The following is a 19,655-nucleotide window of genomic DNA, read 5'->3' on the forward strand; positions in this document are numbered from 1 at the left end:
CTGACTCATGTCAATTTATTTATTTATTTATTTATTTATTTATTTATTTATTTTTAAAGTTTATTTATTTTCAGAGAGACAGAGGAAGCTTGAGCAGGGGAGGAGCAGAGAGAGAGAGAGAGAGAGAGAGAGAGAGAGAGAGAGCGCAAATCCTAAGCAGGCTCTGCACTGTCAGGACAGACAGACAGAGCCTGATGCGGGCCTCAAACCCACAAAACTGTGAGATCATCACCTGAGCCGAAATCAAGAGTCAGATGCTTAACTGACTGAGCCACCCAGGTGCCCCTCAATTTAATTCTTACTAACTCCAAAAGAACATTGAAAGAGAAAGGAAAAACGTCCCATCCCCTATAGTTTTGGTGTAGTTGGCAGGATCTTCACTAGCTGGAAAACTTCTTCCTCCTGAGACTGCTGCAGATGAAGAATCCTGGGATCTCTGACAAAAGCCCGCAGAAGGTTAAGATTTCTTACCAGTCAGCCTCCTAGACCTCTGTCCGTGGGGTCTGGCAGAAGTGAAAACGGTGAAAGCCCTTTGTTTCTTTCCTTTCTAAATTTACATTAGGAGAAAATATTTGTGGAAAATACTTGGGCATAATAACTCTAGTACAGTTGGTAATGAATATTCTTGATTTCTTGAAGGATTCTTGACTGACCCTTCAACTCCCGGAGATGGTCACTGTTTTTGTCTCAGTGGTGTCACTTGTCAGAGGAGTAAAAACCATAGGATAGAACACAGGCATATACCCTATATAGGGCTGTTCAAGCCGGCCTCAGAGACTGGTGAGTTGACAGTTCTCGCCAGACCATCATCTGTTTAAACAAACTTTGCTGTGGGTCCCCTAAGTAAAAACTAGATGAGGTTTTTCGTTTCATCTTGTTATATAAATGTCCTGAAAGTCTGGCTTTGTGACCAATGAGAATATTCTCTCTGGTCTCCTCCATCTGGAAGGTGTACTTGGTGGGGTACACCTTGGGGGCCAACTAGACCAGGGTTCCCAGACTTGAAGTCACAAACAGCACTGTCTTTGTCCGGCCATGACAGTTTTCAGGGAAGTTGATCATAAAGAGTCCCAGACCATAAGGAGCCTTTGTCATCTCAACCTTCATTGCTTCATTAGTGCTGGAAAAGTCCTATTCCAGTATTACCTGTCTGGTGTTACAGATTAGGGGGTTTTTGACTAGAAGCATCTCATGTTCCTGTGAGAGACGGGAGATACCGTTTTCACTACACCATCCTTACTGCCTGTGCAAAGAAGGCCTCTGCTCTCTTAGACTATCTTTGAGAGTGAACTTTCTGGACCTTGTGAGCGCTGCATATTTTAAACTCTCTTCAGAGATGCTTCTTGCATATTTGGTTGAGTCATAAGAAGGCTTACTGGTTTGAGTCACTAATAAAATTAATAGATCCTATTCAGCAATGGCCAGATGATCAATCTTTTGAATAGGAAAAAATTTATATTTAACAACTATTAGAGAGCGCTCATCCTAAACAGCTGTCCTACTGGCACCTGTGGAAAGATCAAATTAAAAATTGCATACAAAGATATACAACAGCTTAGCGTTAGGGACTCCTTTTTATAAGATAAATGAATAGAAATTACACCAAAAATTAAAATCTACATCCAGGGGTGCCTGGGTGGCTCAGTTAGTTAAGCATCTGACTTCGGCCCAGGTCATGATCTCATGGTTCATGGGTTCTAGCCCTGCCCCCCACCTCCACGCCAGTCAGGCTTCTGTGCTGACAGACAGCTGGAGCCTGGAGCCTGCTTATGATTCTGTGTCTCCCTCTCTCTCTGCCCCTCCCCTGCTTGTGCTCCGTCTCTCTCTCAAAAATAAACAAAGATTTTTAAAAAAATTTTTTAATTGACATCCAACATAAATTCCCCCCTTAAAATCCAAAGAATTAAGCGTGGCACCTTCTGGCACACTTGGTAATTTTATGTCTGAGAACTACAGACCCAGAAACTGTAGGTATGTTAAAAAAGGAAAAAAAAAAAAAAAAAAAAAGGCAGCAAAATGTTACTAATATGGTTTTGAGTCCTAACAGCATGGCTTGGCTTTCTGCCTACCCAGGATAGGCCAGGCTATGGATTCTTTCTTTTGGCTATCTGTGGGAGTGACTAGATCTTAAGAAGGTAGTAACCTTTGCATGCTCTTTGAAGATGCCCGCCCCTTAAGTCCATGAAGTTGTTCAGTACTACCAGAAATATTTAGTTTGTCTCAGCTAAAAACTGACAAGATATTTAAAAAGATTTTAAGTAGCTCTATGGTTAAAGTTGCTCAGAAATTAGAAGCTTATATTCAAAGCCTGACAGGAACTTTTTCATTCACCTCCACTAAGCTAAAATAAAACTATGCACCCAAAGGGAAAAGAGCAATTTGTAGATAATGTAATTGGATGTGCAGATCAACCCCTTGATATCATTTAGGCTGCAACCCAATTCTTTGGGAGAAAAAAAAAAAAAATGAGAGCAGCTGTCCTAACCTTACAAATATTTCCAAAACTAAAAAAAAGCTCTACAGGGGATCCAAAATCCATCAATTCCTTTTTACCAGTTCTAAAACCTCCCTTCCCTACTTATCTCAAACTTGTAAATTACTAGCCTCAGTAAACCAAAGTCCTTCTAGGAGGAATTCACCACCTTTCTCCAACTCTTAAAGGTGTAACTCTTGTCCTGTCTTTGAAATGTAAACAATCCAGGAGATATCTAAAACAATGCCCATACTCTCCGAAGAATAAGGGGGGAGAAAACAAAGAGGTAAAGATGACTTTTAAAAAATACAAACTGCAAAAAGGGCTCTTTTGTCCAAACTTTAGACCACAGACTCCTTAAGATTACTTCCAGGGACAAATACAAATCTTAAACGTATTCTCCACAAGGGCGCCTGGGGGCTCAGTCCGACTTCAGCTCAGGTCATGATTTCACAGCTCATGGGTTCAACCCCCACCCCACCCACCCCACCCCGTCAGGCTCTGTGCTGACATCTCAGAGCCTGTAGCCTGCTTCAGATTCTGTGTCTCCCTCTCTGCCCCTCCCCACTCACGTGCTTCTCTTTCTCTAAAATAAACATTTAAAATAAAAATTTTTAAGTCTTCTCCACAAACACTAAAAGACTTTACCCATCTGAGCAAGTAAACTTTATTCCAACTGTTACTTATAAACTAGTGAGTTTTATATAGTCTAAAATAAATAAATAAATAAATATTTCCCTACCTCTGGAAGGTATTCCCAAAATTAATTTGCAAAAGAGCTCCATGTAACTGACTTAAAAATAAGCGCTTATATAAATTCACTCTAAACTCTTAGAAGTATAGAAGCTAACCCAAATAAATGCTTTCTTTCTAAGTTCATATGATCTGAGAAAACTCTTTGGTTAAAAAAAAAAAAAAAAAGGTAGTTTAATTAATGCAGACATGTCTTTAGGGTTATCGACATTAAGTGTAATATTTTTACTCTACCTAGGTTCACTAATCAAGTTCATGTTATATCTCCTGACAAAATATGCCAATAAGAAAAATGCTTGGGATGATAGCTGCCTTTGTCTAATGTCATTAAGTTTTTGTGAATAATGTAACCATCATTACTGGAGCCCCTTGGTGGCTCAGTCAGTTAAGGGTCTGACTTCTGTCCAGGTCGTGATCTCACGGTTTGTGAGTCCAAGCCCTGAGCCCTGCGTCAGGCTCTGTGCTGACAGCTCAGAGACTGGAGCCTGCTTCAGATTCTGTGTCTCACTCTCTCTCTCTCTCTGCCCCTCCCCCACTTGCGCTCTGTCCCTGTCTCTCTCTCTCTCAAGAATAAACATTTAAAAAAATTTAACAAAACAACTTAAAATATATTTAAAAAACTCATTGTTGAAAGCAAATAATTTAGATAGATATATGTGAGATAGGAATTTTTAGGCAAGCTTCTTAGCAACAACTATATTTTATGGTGTATGTACTTAAAAACAGTTTCTGAAATATTTTTGGTAACCTGAAACTTTAGAGTTTTGCTAAGTTAAATGATAGAAAGTCACTGAATATCTAGATTATCTCCAAATAAAATTAAATAATGGAACATTAATTACTGAACATAGGTTTATCTTCTTTTACCTTCCTTATTACAGAGAAACTAAAAGATAAATTTGGGTCTGTTAGTATACATTTTGTGCTTTATTGACAATGCAGTATGAAGAAGCATTAAGTTCCTAGAAATTGTGAAATGTATTCATAAATTTGCCAATCTAAAGAATGCTGGTATAACAGTTCATAATTGCTCACTACAGGCATACCCAGAGATACTATAATCTCAATTCCAGACCATGAATAAAGTGAACACCTCAATAAAGTGAATCAAATGAATTTTCTGGTTTCCCAGATATAAAATTTATGTTTACACATATTGTAACTTATTGAGGCACCTGGGTGGCTCAGTTGATTAAGCAGCCAACTCTTGATCCCAGCTCAGGTTGTGATCTCGTGGTTTGTGGGATTAAGCCCTGCGTCAAGCTCTGCACTGACAGTGCAGAGTCTGCTTGGGATTCTCTCCCTCTCTCAAAAGTAAACAAGCAAGCTTAAAAAAAGGCTTTTTTGAGGGGAGGACGCCAAGGTGGCTCAAAACGCGATCTTGCAGATCTTGAGTGTTAGCCCCACATTGGGCTCTGGGCTGGTGGTGCAGAGCTTGCTTCGGATTCTTTCTCTCTCTGCCCCTTCCCCACTTGCCCCCTCTCTCTCTCTCTCTGAGAATAAATACACTTAAAAAAAAAAAAGTTAAAAAAAAATACTATAGCTTATTAAGTGTTCAAAAGCATTTTATCTTAAAAAAAACAATGTACATAATTTAAAAATACTTTATCGCTAAACTCTGCTAACCATCATCTGAACTTGCAGTGAGCTGTAATCTTTTTGCTGCTAGAGGCTCTTGTCTCAATGTTGATGGCTGCTGACTGATCTTGGTGGCTGTGGCAATTTCTTAAAAGTAGACAACAGTGAAGTTTGTCACAACTGACTCTTCCTTTCATGAACCATTTCTCTGTAGCATGTGACACTATTTGATAGCATGTTACCCACAGCAGAACTTTGTCCTTGGTTGTCATTTCAACAATCTTCACAGCATCTCCACCAGGAAACTACTTTCTTTGCTCATCCATAAGAAGCAATTCCTCATCTGTTCAAGTTTGATCATGAGATTCCAGCAATTCCGTCACATCTTCAGGCTCCACTTCTAATTCTGGTTCTCTTGCTATTTCCACCACAGCTGCAACCATGTTATAAACAGATGTGCTGTCATCCAGGCTTTGTTGTTCCATTTTTAAAGCACAGGAAGGATAGACATAGTATTCTTAAGGGCCCTAGCATTTTCAAATAGGAAAGGAGCACTGGCTTCAACTTAAAAGTCACCAACTGCATTAGGTCCTACCAAGAAAGTCAGTCTTTGAAGCACTTTTGATGCTTTGAAGCCAGGCACTGACTTCTCTCTAGTTACAAGAGTCCTAGATGGCATCTTCTTCCAATATAAGGCTGTTTCATGTACACTGGAAATTTATAGTTTAGTGCAGCCATCTTCATTAACTATCTGAGCTAGAACTCCTGGATAACTTGTTGTAGCTTGGACTTGGTACTTCACTTTAACACTTTAATATTATAGAGACAGCTTCTTTCTTTAACCCTCATGAACCAACCTTTGCTAGCTTCAAACTTTTCTTCTGCAGCTTCTTCATTTCTCACAGCCTTCACAGAATTGAAGAGAGACAGGGCCATGTTCTGGACTAGGTCCTGCCTTACAGGAATGATCTTCTACCTAGACCACTAAAATTTTCTCCATATCAGCAATAAGACTGTTTCACTTTCTTATCATTTGTGTGTTTGCTGTAGTAGTACTTTTAATTTCCTTCAAGAACTCCTCCTTTGCATTCACAACTTGGCTAATTGGTGCAAGAGACCTAGCTTTCATTCTACCTTGACTCTTGACAAACCTTCCTCACTAAGCTGAGTCATTTCTAGCATCGGATTTCAAGTGAGAGATGTGTGACTCCCTCTTTAGCTTCAACACTTAGAGGCCATTGAAGGGTCATTAATTGGCCTCATTTCATTAATGTTGTGTCTCAGAGAATAGGAAGGCCCGAGGAGAGGGAGAAAGACCAGGGATCTGCTGGTCAATGGAGGAATCAGAACACCCACATTACTCTGGCTTATATGAGCATGATTTATGGTGCTTCAAAACACCAAAGATCACTAATCACAGATCACCATAACAAATACAGTAATAATTAAAAAGTTTGAAATACTATGAGAATTACCAAAACATGACACAGAGACATGAAGTCAGCAAATGTTGGAGAAATGGGGTTGATAGATTTGCTGAACACAATTCAATTCATTAAAAAAAAAAAAAAAGCAATATCTGCAAAGTATAATAAAGCAAATCACAAAAAAATGAGGTATGCCTATACTTATTTTACTGGAAATTAAAATTTCTAAGGGCTAAGAATTCTAACTAATGTATGTAGTTAAAGCTACTAAAAATAATAAAGGAAACAAGTCTATATACAAGGAAAGTAGCATGTGTTTTCAAGAAAAGGTATGAAATATGGAGGTACTTTTAAGGGAAAGAAAGAAAATTTGTCCTACAGTAAAACTAGTTATGAGACAGGAAATTATAAAATATGAATGTAAAAAACAAAGTTGTAGGTTTGTAGAAAAGGAATATTTGAAGAGAAATTTTAATGAGAGGTCAAGCTGGTTAAAATTAAAATGAATTTATTTAACAATGAGTTTTATATCAAAAGTATACTGGTGTGAAATCAGAATTTGATTTTTCTCTTGTAAAAGGACAAAGTTGGGGTGCCAGGGTGGCTCAGTCGATTAAGTGTCCAACTCTTGATTTCAGCTCAGGTCATGATCTCATGGGCTCAAGCCCTGCATGGGGCCCTGCAATGACAGCATGGAACCTGCTTGGAATTCTCCCTCTCCCTCTCTCTCTGCCCCTCCTCCGACTTGCACACACACATGCACCCGTGCTCTCTCTCAAAAATAAATAAAAAAATTTTAAAAAGGGCGAAGTTTCTTGGTCTGCTCTCAATAACAAGAAATTATAAAGGGATTTTCTTTACCCTTAAAGTAATCTGCCCACTAGAAAACAGAATTCCTGTGTTTTATCAAAATAATGCCCTATGCTTCATGTTGCTTAATCAGGTTTTGATTACTTAAGAAAACTGAATATTATATATTCTCAATATTAAAAGGGTTAAGTGTTTCCTTTATGCAGCCAGTGAACTTTCTATATTTACCTAAGTCTTAATTGCCACTTGGATAAATAGATAACTATGCACTGTTCCATAGTGACCCATTTTTAAAGTTTTTTGATATCTTTTGACAAAGTTCCCCCAAATCAAGGAACCTCAAAATAGCTTTGGAAGAGCTCAAAATAGCTTTGGAATTTTTCAAAGGGCCCCCGAAAAACAAATGCAAAAAAATAGCATCTTTTTTATAAGGAGAGAGAGAACAAATTAGGCTTATTTGAGGGTGCCTGTATGGCTCAGTCAATTGAGCATCTGACTCTTGAGTTCAGTTCAGGTCATGATCTCACAGTCATGAGATCGAAACCCCACCCCTACCCCTAACCCACTCTGAGCATGGAGGCTGCTTGCGATTCTCTTCCTGCCCCTTCCTCCCCCACTTGAATGTGTGCAGGCGTGCACACTCTCTGTCAAAAAATAGAAATTAAAAAAATTAAAAAAAAAAATTTTAATAAACTAGGCTTATTTGATGTTATTACATGGGAAGCATTTGTCAAGTAAGTGATGATAAATCTTATATTGTATGGGTAAATATTAATAGAAGTGTTCTAAAAACTATATAAAATTTCTAAAATCCTGATATGTCCTGGTATACTATTATCAATCATAATTCTAGTTATTATCTTAAAATGTTGTATGTCACAGAAATAACCAATTTCCTTGTCAACTCCATTGTAATAAACTCTAATCAGGTCGTTAACCACTGACATTTTTAAGTCTTTTATCATTTACATAGTTATGTTTTTACTCAGATACTTTTACAAAAGTGTTCCTGAAAAATGCTTTATATTCAAGGAGATTCATGGAAAAGACTCTAGAAGACAGGTTTCTGATAACTTGAAGATCATAAAATTGGACTGAGTAAAAATTTCCAGAACTATCAGGAAAACTGGATTCAAGCAAAAGAATTAGTTATATGGGACTAAATAAACGAAGGAGAATAACTACAATTTTTATAACTTTCTGTTTGAATATTGTTGGCTCTTTAATCTTGTTTCCCAGATATAAGGAAACCTTTCCTCTGAAGCCAAATATAAACTTACAGCAATTAGGTAAATTATATCTTTATAAGCATGTTTGAGACGTTTATATATTTCTCTGTACCTGATCCCTCCAGAATTTAGAAACTCTCAGTGAATATTCTTATTTTTATGGCAATATATTTATTTGCTTAATTTCAATAAGAATCTGTTCTCCTTATAACAAAAGACAATTGTAAACACTGGTTATATTACCAAAACTTTGATTGGAATGTTGTATTTGAGAGAAAGATGCAGACTCAGATATGACCAGACAGCTTTAAGGAACCAAGGAGGACTATAGACACAATAAAGCCCCTTGGAAAAACTGGCCTGGTACCTTGCTTACAAGGTTCCTAGCAGCCTTCCCAGGTGAATAAAAAAAGGTCACTTCCTGGCAGGTACAGGAACCTCAACATGTTTTGGGGACATTGAAAAGCGAGGAATTATATTGTAGGCAAGGTCTAATGGCAAGTATTTGGCTTGGTTTCTTAGCCTTTGGAGGCTGTTAAAAGTCCAATCTGAAGTTCCCTTTATACACAGTTTCACCAAAGCAGATTTAAAAGAGTCTATATGGGGGGGCGGGGGAGGGGGCGCAGCGCCTGGGTGGCTCAGTTGGTTGGACAGCTGACTTCAGCTTAGGTCATGATCTTGTGGTCCATGAGCTCAAGCCCCTTGTCGGGCTCTGTGCTGACAGCTGAGAGCCTGGAGCCTGCTTCGGATTCTGTGTACCCCGTCTCTATCTCTCCCCCACTCAGGCTCTGTGTCACTCTGTCTCTCAAAAATAAATGTTAATTTTTTTTTTTTTTTTAAAGAAAAAAAAGAGTCTATATGGGGTACCTGGGTGGCTCAGTTGGTTAAGCATCCAACTTTTGATACTGGTTCAGGTCCTGATCTTGCAGTCATAAGTTCCAGCCCTGTGTCAGGTTCCACACTCTGATTCCCTCTCCCTCTGCCCCTCCCCGCTCTCTCAAACATTTAAAAAATTAGTAATAAAATATAAGAGCCTATATGATCAATTGCTATTCTTGCTGCATTTATGCAAATAACCAGGCCAATTTACTAAAACTAGACTTATTTTGCAAACAAATTACTTTTAATTTGGCTATCTTTGGTAGAAATGAGAGTGGTTATAGACAGAAAAAAATGTTTCAAGAGCACACCTTTGTGGATATTAGATTCTAATACTGTTCATTCTAAATTGACTAGATCTTGAATTCTTCTAGTTTCTCCAATGTCTGGCTACAACTCTCCAAACTAATGTTTTTAATTTTTCTCCAACCCTTCTGAGTTAGAATCATTGAGAACTAAAACTGCCCTTCCTAAAGTCTTCCAAACTGAACAACTTGATGTAAACCTCAGAGAATTCACCCTAATAATTCATGTTTAGACAATCTTTGTACATGTTGCTATACGGGCCACTGACAAAGTCTGCCTGAAGACACAATGACATAATTAGAGACATTCAAACTATAAAAGATGCTTCAACCCTGACATCTAGAAATCTTCTCAACTGATTATCCTCAAAACTTACAAATTGGCTGATAATTGTTCCAATCATTAACTATTGTTGTTCTTTTCTTCCTATAGAAATGTCTTATTAAGTACCTGATTGCAGGTATAACACAGGCCTACCTCTGGAAGTCTACCTGCATTACTACCTCCTGAAATGAGTTTAACTGAACTTACCTATTGTCAAGACTGTGACTGATCCACTGAGATGAAACTATCTACCAAGTCAATTTCAGGACTGTAGGGGAGCACAATCTGCTACACCAAAATGTGTCTCTCTAGCATGTGAATGATTCTAGGCTGATTATTTTTAAGAATCAGAAGGCTCATGGGCTCAGTCAGTTAAGCATCCAACTCTTGGTGTTGGCTCAGGTCATGATCTCACAGTTCTTGAGTTCGAGCCCCACAACGGGTTCTGTGCTACAGCGTGGATCCTGCGTGGGATTTCTCTCTCCCTCTGTCTCTGCCCCTCACCGGGGCTTGCTCTTTCTTTCAAAAAATACACAAACAAAAAAAAAGGAATCAGAAGGGTTACAAAGAAACTTTGACCTTCCCCCTAAATGCCTAAAAGAATTTAGATAGAGAACCTGCTCCAAGAAGAGAGCTATCACCACAGCTAACTATAGTATAACTTGAACTTGGGAGTGGCAGACAGAAAGGAACTTCGCAAAGTCTGTTAAAATTCCTCTCTATGCAAAAAAAAAAAAAAAAAAAGAAAAGAAAAGAAAAGAAAAGGGGGCGCCTGGTGGCTCAGTCGGTTAAGCTCTGACTTCGGCTTAGGTCATGATCTCACAGTCCGTGAGTTCGAGCCCCGCGTCGGGCTCTGTGCTGACTGCTCAGAGCCTGGAGCCTGTTTCAGATTCTGTGTCTCCCTCTCTCTCTGACCCTCCCCTGTTCATGCTCTGTCTCTGTCTCAAAAATAAATAAACGTTAAAAAAAAAAAAAAAAATTCCTCTCTATGCCCCACTGTTTCTGTATGATCCAGCAAACATTTGTTTACCAAACATTCACTCTTTTTCATCTTCCTAGGAAGATTCCTTTCATCTTTCCTTTGAAGTCTCAGCCCCATACCCAACTTCTCTTTAGTTCTGGATAGCATATAAGCCTCAACTGCCTGACTTCCTGTGGGTCTCATATTCTTATGGAGCCCCATACTTAGGTAATTAAATATGATTTTCTCCTGTTAATCTGCCTTATACCAGCGAAAAAGACCTCAAAGGACAGAGGAAAAATTTCCATTCCCCCAACTTTGTAAAAATATTTACATTGGCATATGTAAACAGTATCAAAATTTAACTAAAATTTTAATAAAATGTGGGCAGAGAGAAAAGAACTTAATCATCATCTTCTTATAGGCAATCAACAGATACTATCTACAAGAGAAAAAAAAAAGACATAAGCATGCTATTTAGAAAATATTGAAATAAATTCCAGGATAAAAATGATTGCCTGAGGAAAAAAAAGAAATAGAATATAGAGTTCTGGTTATTAGAACCCTGTAGTGGTTTCTTTTTTTTTTAATGTTTTATACTATGTGATAAACATAAAGGTTAAAATAAAGTTTCCCTGTGTTACATATGGTGAAGAAAACATTTGTTTTTGAGAACTCTGAAAATCTGAAAAATGGTAGTATATCAGTCTACGGAAACTCCTTCACAAAAAATTTAAGCAGATTTATAAGCAGGTAGAATGTTTTATAGTTCTAATTACATTGAAAAGCAAAAAGATGACTTTTAAATTCTTGGTTTCAACAATTCTCTGAAAGACTAAGGACAAAGAAACATATCTGAAATAATATTAATTTCTTAATTTCATTTGTTCCTGTAGCTTACTGTTGGTGTAAGGTCACAATTCAGTCTTCCTTTGTCAAAATGCTTTTCAGAGTTTCCAGCTGTAATTTCAAAAGCAGTACTAGGACAATACAGAATTGTAAAGCTACAGACAATGAATGATAAGAGAAATAAACTAATGGGAAGAAAAAAATCACAAGGGTTCCAATCTTTAAGGAGAGAGAAAGTCTCTCTTTTTCCTTAAGAAAAATAGACTTAAAACATTCAATCAAAAAGAATGGCTTTGACATTTTCACACTTAGCATATGATATTGTGATCTGTAATATTTTGTGGTCTTCTATCCACAGTTCTTGGCTAATAGATCCCAAAACTCTTGGAATTTCCTGCATATTAACAGCAAAGGGAGCATCTTTTGTTATAATATTCGGTCTTTTGTCCTTAGATCCTGAAATGGCTTCAGAGCATAAAGGTGAAATGAGTGTTGTATTACTCATAACAACCTCCTCACCCTGTTCAACCACACCTGATTTTTTTTTAAGTTTATTTTTGAGAGAGAGAGAGAGAGAGAGAGAGAGAACAAACGAACGAACTCGGGAGGGGCAGAGAGAGGGGGGAGAGAGAATCCCAAGCAGGCTCTGTGCTGTCAGCGTGGAGCCCAACATGGGACTCGAACCCATAGTGAGATGATGACCTGAGCCAAAATCAAGAGTCAGATGCGTAACCAATTGAGCCAGCCAGGCGCCCATCAACCATACCTGATTTTATGTTAAGGAGGTGTCTTGTGGAATGCCTCCACTTAACTTAGGATGGGAGCTGGTTGCCAGAGGAACCAACCATGTGCTCAGACTTGGAACTTTCAGCCCCACACTCCCTCATCTCCAAGGAGTAAGGAGGGCTTGGAGATTGTGATCTGATCAACCATATCTATATAATCAAGCTTCCACAAAAATCCCTAACCCATGGGGTTCTGAGAATTTCTAGGTTGGTGAACACATGGGAAGTCCTGAGAGAGTGACACACCCAGAAGGCACGGAAGCTCTGCCCCTCTTCACACATAACTGCCCTTTGCCATTCTGGAGTTATACCCTTTTATAATAAACCTCTAATACAGTAAGTAAAATATTTTCATGAGTTCTCTGAGCCACTCTAGCAAATTTATGGAACCCAAGGAGTAGGTGGTGGGATCATTTGATCTGTAGTCAGCTGGTCAAAACCTGGACTTGCCAGTGGCAGCTAAACAGGGAGGGGAAGCAGTCTTGTGGGTCTATGCCCTTAAACTGTGGGATATGAAGCTATCTTCTCAGATAGGGTCATTATTGCATTAAACTGTAGGACACCCAGCAGATACTGCAGAGAAGTGCTTGGTTTGGGGGGGAAAAACCCACACATCTGTTAATCAGAAGTGAAGTGTACTGTGTACTATAGTAAAGAAGAGACATACAGGAGTGTCTTTTCTTTATATAAAACATCAATTGCTTTTGCAAAGATTTTTTTTCTTTTTGCCAGTTTCAATGGCAGCTATTTTTTTTAAACCTAATTATTAGGTAAATCCCACTAAAAAAGGAAAAAATAACTATTTGGTTAAACCACATATTTGGTAAACTTAGTCTATATGTGACAAAGTGTGACTCATCTAAATAAGAAAACTGTTTATTCAATTGATTTTATTTAGTAAAATACTAGAACTACAAATCCTTATAATGATGAAAACAAGAAGCAAAAGTCAAGCTTGTCTTGGATTTCTGTACCAATGCAAAAATCTCTGCACCCAAATGCAACAAAAGATAATGACATAGAAGTAGGAGCAAAAAAATTTTTTAAAAAAAGGATATACATCCCAAACCAGTATGTAGACCGAAGGAAGGTAATTTATACTATGGCCTAAATTCTCCTGAGCTATAATCAGATCATAAAACCTTTATTCCCATTCTCACAAAGCTAAACTTCTAACAACAGAAAATAGCCTGGATTCCATCTTTCTACCAAGAAACTCAAGCAAGATCACCTTACTTGCAAAGGCCCTCTGGAGGAACATTCCTAGGAAGAATATATTAACCTCACGAGTATTTATCTGTTTAAACTTAATTTGATTCTATGTTTGGTATAACTCATCACAAATCTTGTAAAGACAATTTGTGACACCCAAGGAATATGGAAAATGGAAAGAAATTTATCAAAGAAATATTTCCACTAATAAACAATCAGTTGCAATAACAAAATGGGTAGATTGTTTTCTTCAGCTGTTCTGCATTTTTGTAGCAGACAACAGTTCCAAGCAGTATAAAACGTAGACACTGTTCTTTAACCCAGAAGAATGTATAGTTGTGTCCTGCACAATCTACAATCATTTGAAAACAAGTTAAATGTTGTTGGAAAACCTCCAGTGAGCTAAAGCCAGAAAACAATGTTTAAGATATTCTACTTCTACACTAAAAGATGGTGGTTATTTGTGTATTTGCATAGCTGCTTAACATATGAGGCTTTTATTAATAAACCAAGTGTATGCTCCCTAAGATTGTATTATATTCTAATAAGCTTCTATTTCACTAAAATTGTAGAAAACATCTCCCAAAGAACATCCCACAGGCCATCCAATGGCCTTTCATTTTGTGTCTTTTATACTTTAAAAAAAAAAGTGCTACTAAGATGGAAATCTTCTCAACAAATGCAGGATTAGAAATTAAAAAACAAAATCTCAAGTTCTAATGATGCTAGACACTCTTAGATGCATTGAAGCAGAAGGGCTTCTGCCTCTCTGTGAGCAATGACACAGAACAGGGTATTATATCAACCAGGAAAGAAGAAAATCACCACCACAACAAAGAAACTTAAGTAGGTGCTCTGTAGCACTATAGTCACATCCACAATACTCAAATCAAGTACAGTGAAAAAGCTATAAGCTTATTGCTGGCTTATCTTGCTAGCTGGATTTCACAAAACCATCCCCTCACCATAAAGAAAAAAGAAAAAGGGCAGATGGATGCTAAAGTTTTGTTTTGAAGGCAATACAATTTTGAGCTTAAAAAAGTGAAGCTACTCAATTACATCACAGAATAAATTATTCTTTAAAAAAAATTTTTTTTAATGTTTACTTATTTTTGAGAGAGAGACAGAGCACAGTGGGGAAGGGTCAGAGAAAGAGGGAGACACAGAACCCAAAGCAGGCTCCAGGCTCCGAGCTGTCAGCCCAGAGCCAGACACAGGGCTCAAACTCACAAACCGTGAGATCATGACCTGAGCTGAATTTGGACGCCTAACCGACTGAGCCACCCAGGCGCCCCCAGAATTACTTATTCTTAGTGAAACAGTACTTATAGATTTATTTTAGTAACTTACAGATTTTAGAGGGACTGTGATACTATACACTTTAAAATAATGGTTCATCCTTAACTTGCTTTCATGTTTTCTCCCTGCCTCTCTCCTTTTATTTGGTATACTAAAGCAGAGTAAAACTCTGTTGATAAAGTTCATTGTTGGAATTCCTTACTTATAGATTTATTCTCCTATATAGTCAGGATATTACAAGAAAACTTAAAACTTTTTCCTATGTGGAGATAGCTTGTGAAGCAGAAACCATAAAAAATTTTTTTTAAGTTTATTTATTTCGAGAGAGAAAGAGAGAGACAGAAATGGAGAGAGCACGAGCGGGGTAGGGGCAGAGAGAGGGAGAAAGAGAATCTCAAGCAGGCTCCAGGCTCCAAGCTATCAGGACAGAGCTTGGCACTCATAAATCATGAGATCAAGACCTGAGCCAAAATCAAGAGTTGGAAGCTTAACTGAGTGAGCCACCCATGCACCCCAGAAATCATCAAATTAAAAAAAAAAATTTTAATGTTTATTTATTTTTGAGAGAGAGATAGAGCATGAGCAGGGGAGGGACAGAGAGAGAGGGAGACACAGAATCCAAAGCAGCTCCAGGCTCTGAGCTGTCAGCACAGAGCCCAACATGGGGCTCAAATCCACAAACTGTGAGATCAAGACCTGAGCCAAAGTCAGATGCTCAACCGACTGAGTCACCCAGATGCCCCATCAAATTTCTAAAGACAGCAGAAGTTCTGAGCAGGTTTGAGTGAAGAAGTTGAACAATTTCCTGTTTAGTCCTGTTCCAGATTCACAGCCTAAGTTCCCTACAGTGTTTTAAATGTAAGTGCTCCACCTATGAATTCCTATCTATAGTCATAGAATTCAGGAGTATCAGAGGTTGTTTAGTCCAACTCTCAACTGGAGTCATGGATATGTCCTACAACATGCATGATGTGTGTGTGGTTCTCCAGCTTTTGCCTGATCTTCCCCAGGCAACCTACCTCAAAACTGACAGTTCTGTTGTAAAATCTGTTCTTATATTATGGTTAGCATCACATTCCTAAGGTATATATAAATGTTTTTCATATACATGCACCTGCCGCTCTGGAAAGCAGTGTGGAGGTTCCTCAGAAAATTAAAAATAGACCTACCCTATGACCCAGCAATAGCACTGCTAGGAATTTATCCAAGGGATACAGGAGTACTGATGCATAGGGGCACCTGTACCCCAATGTTTATAGCGGCACTCTCAACAATAGCCAAATTATGGAAACAGCCTAAATGTCCATCAACTGATGAATGGATAAAGAAATTGTGGTTTATATACACAATGGAATACTACGTGGCAATGAGAAAAAATGAAATATGGCCTTTTGTAGCAACATGGATGGAACTGGAGAGTGTGATGCTAAGTGAAATGAGCCATACAGAGAAAGACAGATACCATATGGTTTCACTCTTATGTGGATCCTGAGAAACATAACAGAAACCCATGGGGGAGGGGAGAAAAAAAAAAAAAAAAAAGAGGTTAGAGTGGGAGAGAGCCAAAGCATAAGAGACTGTTAAAAACTGAGAACAAACTGAGGGTTGATGGGGGGTGGGAGGGAGGGCAGGGTGGGTGATGGGTATTGAGGAGGGCACCTTTTGGGATGAGCACTGGGTGTTGTATGGAAACCAATTTGACAGTAAATTTCATATATTAAAAAATAAAAAATAAAATAAAAAAAAAAAAATAAACACATATACATGCACCTGAATGTATGCAAGACAATCCAATGGACTGTGGTAAGAAAACATTGTAACTTCCGTTTGTACTTTTATCTCATCATTTTTTTAAAAAATTTTTGTTAGTATTTATTTATTTTTGACACAGAGAGAGACAGAGCATGAGTGGGGAGGGGCAAAGAGAGAGGGAGACCCAGAATTCAAAGCAGGCTCCAGGCCCTGAGCTGTCAGCATAGAGCCTGACGCGGGGCCTGAACTCACGGACTGCGAGATCATGACCTGAGCCAAAGTAGGACGCTCAACCAACTGAGCCACCCAGGCGCCCCTATCTCATCCTTTTAATTTAATTTTTATATTATACAATGTATGTAATTTATAGAAACAATTTTATTTGTACAATTTAAAACATAAAAATATTGGAGACATGCTAAAGGTGTGGGTGGGCAAAATAATTTGGAAGCCACTCACTACTCTTGACAGTTAATGGCCTTTCTTTTATTATTTTTTTTTTAACATTAGGTCGTGGAATTACCATTTGCACCAACACGAATAGACCCAGTGGATATTATGCTAAGTGAAATAAGACTGACAGAAAGACAAATACCATATGATTTTAATTCTATGTAGAATCTAAAAAACAAAACAAACAAAACAGCAATTGGTTCACAGATACAGAAAACAAACTGTAGGCTACCAGAGGGGAAGGGGTTGAGGGTAGGCAAACCAGATGAAAGGGATTAAGAGGTACAATCCCCTCTATAGGGCTATAGGGAATATAGCCAATAATATTATAGTAACTCTGCATGATGACAGATGGTAACTAGACTTATTATAGGGATCATTTCATTATGTATGAAAATATCAAACCTCTATGATGTGCATCTAAAACTAACAGGATATCATATGTCAATTATACTTCAATAAAAACAAAAGAATTAGTCCCATAACCTGGCTGGTAATTAAAAATAAGACGGTGGAATTATATTAGGAATAACCAAGAAAACCGTGTTTAAAATACACTGCAGGCAGTAAGAAGCATTGGTGTAATGCAGAACAACTGGCATGTTATTTCAACTAACATACTTTCAGCAATACCAGAAGGTATCAGCAGAGGGCCTTTAGAAATCATAAATAAAGCTTTCTAGTGACATCTTTCTCAAGTAAGCCAGGAAATTAATTAATTCCCTGCTGATACTTGCTAAAAAGATTTATGTTCAAATTAAATTGACAACATCTGATTAAGACTCTGGCTCAGAAATCAAATATGAGAATTTCTCTCCAACTAAAAAAATTCACATCCAAACCAGGAAAGCAATATTCAAATGTCAAATATTGCTTTCAAGATTGCAACTCTGCACTGTAGAATGAAATTTTTCTAACAGCCTCAATGAAAGTGCTAATACTACTTTTAAAAAATATAGGGGCACCTGGGTGGCTCAGTCGGTTAAGTGCCTACTTCAGGTCATGATCTTGCAGTCTGTGGGCTCAAGCCCTGTGGCAAGCTCTGGAGCCTTCTGTGTTTCCCTCTATCTCTGTCCCTGCCCTGCTCGCCTTGTCCCTCTCTCTCAAAAATAAATACAAAAAAAAAATTTTTTTTAGGGGCACCTCGGTGGCTCAGTCAGTTGAGCATCCGTCCAACTTCGGCTCAGGTCATGATCTCACAATGGGTTTGAGCTCTGCGTCAGGCTCCGTGCTGACAGCTCAGAGCCTGGAGCCTGCTTCAGATTCTGTGTCTCCCTCTCTCTGTCTGCCCCTCCCCTGTTTGCACTCTCTCTCTCTCTCTCTAAAATAAACATTAAAAAAAAATTTAATTTTTTTAATCTATGTGAAGTATAGAAACATCATAACACAAATATGCTAGAGAAACAACATTTTCTATCTTACCATCCTAAAAAGAAATAAATGGCTAACAACAACTACAATAACTTTTTCTTCTTAGGCCCCTACAGACCCAGACCATTCCTCTGTCATCACACCTGATTTCCTGGGAGATAATTTATTGCAATCCCAGAGACTTCTTTTACCTTAGTAAGCTGAATTTCAAGCTAGGAATTCTTTTTTTTTTTTTTTTAAGACAAAACCTCTTTGGATTTCAAGTATCACCAGACATTAAAGAAAACACTTTACGAAAAAGAACTGAGCACTGATTAAAAAACAAATGTACCTGAAGATCTAAGTATAATAAATGACTGGATTTTTAAAAATGTCACAAAAATACAGAGCCATACATTAAATAATACTACAAATATAAAATAAGAAAAATTAGGTGCTGAAGGTAGGAAATATTAAGTGACATTCTCCACCCTTACTACTGTATTAAAAGAAGATATAATTTGAAAGCATTTTACTCTTAAAAGCAAATATTTTAGAAACGGTTAAGTTTTTCAAAAAAGTGTTCTTTTCTAACATTCTCAAAATTACTAAACATCTGTATTTTTAAAGCACTATCTATAAAAATTTCAATTGTGCTGAATTAAATTCTATGAATTTCACCAAATGAAAATTCAAGTTATGAAAAAAAGTCACATTGTAAAAAGGAAAAACAATTTCAAAATGGAGCTGTGTACATTGAAAGAAGAGAACAGCACCTTAGAATTAGGGAAGTGATAGCTCAGCTCTAGTCCCTGCTAAATACCTATCTGGATATTGTGTTCTGCACACCACCATTTAAGAAGAATACAGAAGAACTGGAATAATCAAGAGCTGATAGACCAATATGACTAAATATTCCAAATTATGATGTGCAAGAACAGCCCCATGCTTGCTTCAGCAGCATATATACAAAAGTGGAACAATACAAGTGATTAGCATGGCCCATGCACAAGGATGACATTGAAATTTGTGAAGCATTCCCTATTTGTCATGGACCTCTGAGGTCCTTAGTGAATTGCTGAAACCACAAATTTAGATCTGTGACTGTCAAGAATTTACTTGATGTGTAGTTTTCCAATGGAGCCCAGGAAGACTCCAAATTCATCTAGCATCCCAAGAATCCCCATAATCTCATACCTAGGAAGTACTTTTAAG

The 19,655-nt window shown here is 37.8% G+C and overlaps 1 protein-coding gene and 1 non-coding gene across 6 annotated transcripts in view; one reads left to right on the forward strand and one right to left on the reverse strand.

The window, feature by feature from the left end:
* Positions 1–19,655, reverse strand: part of TMCC1 (transmembrane and coiled-coil domain family 1) — a 250,497-nt gene that overhangs the window by 143,372 nt on the left and 87,470 nt on the right. The gene's annotated exons all lie outside the window — the stretch shown is intronic.
* Positions 19,386–19,489, forward strand: LOC122236777. Its single transcript, XR_006215029.1, has one exon. It is a non-coding gene; the product is annotated as a U6 spliceosomal RNA (small nuclear RNA).

The sequence above is a fragment of the Panthera tigris genome, chromosome A2 (genome assembly GCF_018350195.1).
Source record: "Panthera tigris isolate Pti1 chromosome A2, P.tigris_Pti1_mat1.1, whole genome shotgun sequence".
Lineage (NCBI taxonomy): Eukaryota > Metazoa > Chordata > Mammalia > Carnivora > Felidae > Panthera > Panthera tigris.